This window comes from Triticum aestivum, chromosome 5A (assembly GCF_018294505.1).
Source record: "Triticum aestivum cultivar Chinese Spring chromosome 5A, IWGSC CS RefSeq v2.1, whole genome shotgun sequence".
NCBI lineage: Eukaryota > Viridiplantae > Streptophyta > Magnoliopsida > Poales > Poaceae > Triticum > Triticum aestivum.
Window position 1 is genome coordinate 140,899,614 of NC_057806.1, and position 5,735 is coordinate 140,905,348.

Consider the following 5,735-nt stretch of genomic DNA (forward strand, 5'->3'; position numbering starts at 1 on the left):
GTAAATAAATAAATAAAGCTAAATGCTCATGCACCAGTTCTTTGGGAAAATAGGTAGCCCAGTATTTCTTTTTGAAGAATACCCAAGCTAGGCCTATTTGTTTTCTCCGAATTACTGGGCTGCAAATCTTTCAAGACGAGGAGGCATGCATTTCGGCCTGGCTTAAGAGTATGGTCAATGTCTGTTAAAAGTAATATCAAAAGGGGTTGAAAATTCCAAAAAAAATATAGCAAATGGGATATAAGTTTCTTTTTTGTTTTTGTTCTTCACTGATATCTTATACATATTTTATTGGATTTAACATGACATAGTAGTAATTTATTTTTAAATTTGTTTTAGTATGGCTATTAATTTTTGGATTAAGAATATTTCTTCCCCAGCAAAAATTTGCGAATTTTTTCAAAATTTCCCACATATTTAGTTAATTTTTTGACCCTGGTATTGACCAGAAAATGGCCAGCAATTCTAAAAATGGAAAACGGGCTGCAATAAATTCCATATGAATTAGAAAATGAGTAAAAATTATAAAAAATAATAGCAAATGGGTTGTACACGCCACAGATTTTGAGGCTGACTTGTTTACGCAAGGCTTTGTCAGTGAACACACGATTCTAGGAGCAGTGACTGTTGGATGTCCATCCAACGGCCGACGTGCTTCTTCAATCTCTGATATTCCTGCTCCAGACGCCTAAACTAGCGCCGGCGGGACTGCCTGCTCCCTCCTCTTGTGGCCCACTGTGATGTCGCGCAGGCTTCCCCGGCCCACCCTACTCCCTCTGTTGGCCAGGCAACCCTCGTACTCCTCTCCGCGTGGGCATCCTGTACCGCCCTCGATGCGGCTATATCTCCCACGTGTCGAAGCACGACTTAGAGGCATAACCGCATTGAAAGCAATGTCGCAAGTGAGGTAATCTTCACACAACCCATGTAATACATAAGGGAAAGAGATACATAGTTGGCTTACAATCGCCACTTCATACAATACATGAATAAAGCATTACATCATCCAGATACAAACAGGGTCCGACTACGGAACCAAAATAAAAGAAGACTACCACAAATGCTACACAGATCCCCGATCGACCCCAACTGGTCTCCACTACTGATCAACTGAAACGAAACAACACAACGAACAAGGTCTTCATCGAGCTCCTCCTTGAGCTCGGTTGCGTCACCTGCACGATATCATAGGCACCTGCAAGCTGGTTTTGGAAGTATCTGTGAGTCACGGGGACTCAGAAATCTCACACCCTCGTGATCAAGACTATTTAAGCTTATAGGTAGGGAAAAGGTATGAGGTGGAGCTGCAGCAAGCGACTAGCATATATGGTGGCTAACATACGCAAATGAGAGCGAGAAGAGAAGGCAAAGCACGGTCGATGAACTATGATCAAGAAGTGATCCTAGAACAACCTACGTCAAACATAACTCCAACACCGTGTTCACTTCCCGGACTCCGCCGAGAAGAAACCATCACGGTTACACATGCGGTTGATGCATTTTAATTAAGATTAACTTCAGGTTTTCTACAACCTGACATTAACAAATTCCCATATGCCCATAACCGCGGGCACGGCTTTCGAAAGTTCAAAACCCTGCAGGGGTGTCCCAACTTAGCCCATCACAAGCTCTCACCGTCAACGAAGGATATTCCTTCTCCCAAGATAATCCGATCAGACTCGGCATCCCGGTTACAAGACATCCTCGACAATGGTAAAACAAGTCCAGCAAGACCGCCCAATGCGCCGACATCCCGATAGGAGCTGCACATATCTCGTTCTCAGGGCACACCGGATAAGCAATCCGTACAACTAAAACCAGCCCTCGAGTTTCCCCGAGGCGACGCTGCAAGGGGCTCAAGTTTGGACCAACACTTAGACAAGCACTGGCCCGGGGGGAAATAAGATGACCCTCGGGATGCGCGACTCCCACGGGAAAAAGGCTAGGTGGCGAATGGTAAAACCAAGGTTGGGCATTGCTGGAGGAGTTTACTAACCCAACCACGTAAGGAACGCAAAATCAGGGAACATAACACCGATATGACGGAAACTAGGGCGGCAAGAGTGGAACAAAACACCAGGCATAAGGCCGAGCCTTCCACCCTTTACCAAGTATATAGATGCATTAATTAAATAAGAGATAATGTGATATCCCCACATATAAACATGTTCCAACAACGAACAAACTTCATCTTCACCTGCAACTAACAACGCTATAAGAGGGGCTGAGCAAGTGGTAACATAGCCAAACAACGGTTTGCTAGGACAAGGTGGTTAGAGGCTTGGGTTAACAATATGGGAGGCATGATAAGCAAGTGGTAGGTATCGTAGCATAGGCATAGCAAAAGAGCGAGCAACTAGCAAGCAAAGATAGAAGTGATTTCGAGGGTATGGTCATCTTGCCTGAAATCCCGCAAGGAAGAAGAACGAGTCCATGAAGAAGAGAAACGGACGTAGTCGAACAGATCCTCACAACTCCGGAACGGAACCGAAGCTCATGAGAAAGGCAACCCAGAAAGGAGCAAACAACATAGTAAACAACCACTACAACAACATGGCATGATGCAAAACAAGTATGATGCATGTCCGGTTTAATGAAGCATGGCATGGCAAAGTGCACAAGAAATTCTACAAATTAAGTGGAGATCAATATGCAACGAGTTGCATATTGACGAAACACCACAACAAGTTATTTAGTTCGATCTCGTTTATGTACTCAACAATATTCAATGTTGTTTAGCATGGCAAGGGGTGAAGCAAAACAAAACTACCTATCTAGGCAAGTTTAAATGAGGCCGGAACAACAAGCAACAAGTCCGGAAAAATCCCCATGTGCATTAGTAATTTAAAGCAAACAACAATTTTAAACATTCTTGGTGATATTATCATGATGCGGATGACATGTACAAGTTTATGCAAGTTTTATGAAAATGTTGGCATGAGCATATTATGAAGCATTTGTCATCGTGGTGGAAACATAAAGGGGTGCCACATCGACGATAACGAAAATGGTGCCACGGCAACATTCCGGTTCCGGTAACTCGATTGAGATACCGATGCAAAGGAGAAGTGTGCGGATGCGTGCAAAAGATGGTGAGGCGCACCCGGATTCTGGGTGTCCCACCAGATGAAGGTAACAAGGCTAAAGAGGGGCAACATGCATCGACAATTCGGACACGGTTCGAACATGAGCATCTCATACAACTTGCATTCATTCTCGGAAGGTCGTCTCGGCGGTTATACCTTCAAAGCGTGCAAACGGGATGGTTCGAGTTCGTCGAAGAAAGTAGGGGAAGCAGTCATTCGGTGATGGTAGAAGAAGTAGTGGTACTATTGGTCCTCGCTGGTAGTGGTACACATTCGTTTTAAAGAGGTACTTGACGCATCCGAGGTTTCCGAAGGCGACGGTAGTGGAACTTGGTGAATCCGGGTTCTTCGAAGATCGTCATCGAACTTGGTCAAAAAAACACGGCGTGGGTAGACGTTCACTCGACGGTCCTTGGCAACGGTCATCGTACACGGTTCGTAGATGTTCGGGTCTTCCGTAGAGGTACTCAACGCACTCCGGGTGTGTAGTCGTACATGGTTCGTAGATGAACTTGACGGGTCCTCAACGTCCAGATACTTGGCATTCGGAGCGGTGGTCGTTCGTGTGCCATAAGTCGTGGTACTTCCCGATCTTGGTGAATTCAAGTGTCTCGGTGGCGGCCATGGTACTCCCTGATTTGGAGGGTCTTGACAACGACAAGAGGGGCCAGAGGTTGTGCACGATGGCAGCGAGAGCTTCAGTGGCATGCAGCGCACGGCGGCGATGCTTGGGTCCCATGGAGGGGCACAGAGGCAAGTAGGCAACGAGGTAGGGGCGACGTGGGAGGAAGCAAGGGTGCCGGACGCGCGTGGAGAGGCTCGAGGTCGAGCTCCTGGTTCCGGCGAACTCCGAACGGAGCGAGAGGGACCTGTTGGCTTGCTCCGGCGTGGTGGCGAGGACGAGGTACGGGGGCCCGCTGAAAGAAGGAGTGGAGGGGCTCGGGCATGAGCTCCTGCTCGAGGAAGATGGCGGGGAGGCAGTAGAGCAGGGTGAGGTCAGCCTGATTCGGAGCTGAATGGCAGTAGGACGGCGGCGGCTGCAGGCATCCATGGCCTTGACGAGGAAGCAGGCGATGCAGCGGGGCGACGAGGATGGACGGCGCCGGCGTAGAAGAGGAAGGAGGGCGGCGCTTGGCGTCCCCGGCGATGCGGCGGCCTCCTGGCGATGCAGTGGACTCCTGGTCGCCGTAGAGGAAGCAGAGGGTGGCTCTCGTCAGAGACGGGGAGGCGGCAGCGAGGCGGCGACACGGGGGCCTGCTGGACGGGCGCGAGGAAGGAGAGGCGCGGGGGAGTTCCTTACCCTGGAGCGAGATGGGGCGCGAGCGCCATGGAGGTTCGGGCACTTGGGGCGTGGTGCAGAGGAGGGATGGGTGGAAGAATCAGACAGATCCCGAGGAAGGGAGAGACCAGTAGGAGAAATCAGTGGGTGGCGGCGCTAGGAGGACTGGACGGGCTAGGGCTAGGGTTAGACTGATATTTATATCAGATGAATTTAGGTTAGGGGATATCTCATCCCTACGATCGTAATCGGACGGTCGCGAATAAATATGTTAGGAAGCCCAATTAACAAAACGGAGACGTTTTGTAGATGTTTGGGGATGATCCGGACACAACGGTGACGACTGCTCGGGTCGGGTCCGGACAACTTTTCGGACGCGCGCGCGAGGAGGGCTGCGGGCTGATGAGAGAGGTTAGGTAGGACCTGGCGTTAGGTAGTGGACTGAGTAGACAGCCACGAGCTGAGAGAAGAGAAGAGAGAGGCCTGGCGACTGTTTCCGGAGACCGAAAACGTCCGACGTTAGACCGGCTATATTGCCGCTATAGTTAAAGGTTGGGCTATCAAACGGACTCCGAATGCGATGAAATTTGACAGGCGGTCTTCCTACACTAAAATAAGACCGCACGCCAACTTTCAACCCATTCCGAGAACATTTCCCGGCCACTTATAAAATACTATTTTGGACATGCCGCGGGTGCGTGCAAGTGTGGTTGGGCTTAGAACGGACAACAGACGGAACTGGGGGAACCCAGACAGATGCAAGTTTTGAAAACATGATGATGCAATGCACATGATGACATGAAAAGATGCAACACGCAAGCAAATGACATGGCAACATCGGCGAATAACTGGAAGACACCCGGCGCATCGGTCTCGGGGCGTTACACATCCACTGCCGCGTCTTCCCCGGCTCCGCGTCGTCCCCTTCCTAGGCCTCGTCGTCGCCCACCGCCTTGGTGCTCTTGGCGCGGCGTGGTCACCGTGGTCAACAACATTCCATCGAAAGAGTATTGTACGTGGAGAGGCTGATAGCTGGGTCCACGGCCACAGCCTAGTTTTTTGTGATTTGCCAAGTAAGTCGCTTTTTCAGGCCTGTTGGGCTGCAAATCTTTCAAGACGAGGAGAGCTTTTATTCGGCTGGCCGAGAAAATGGCCCATTAGTAATGAGAAATGGGTTGTACATTTTTAAAACACATCAAACCGGCAATTAGTTTCAAATATCTTTTTTTCATTTCGAGATTTTAAATTACATTAATTTTTATGCGTGGAGAATTTGTTGGATTTTATATTGATATACATTTATTTTTAAAATCAGTTTGAATGTGAGTCGAAATTTCGGGATTAAAAACAGTTCGGACCGCACCGAAATA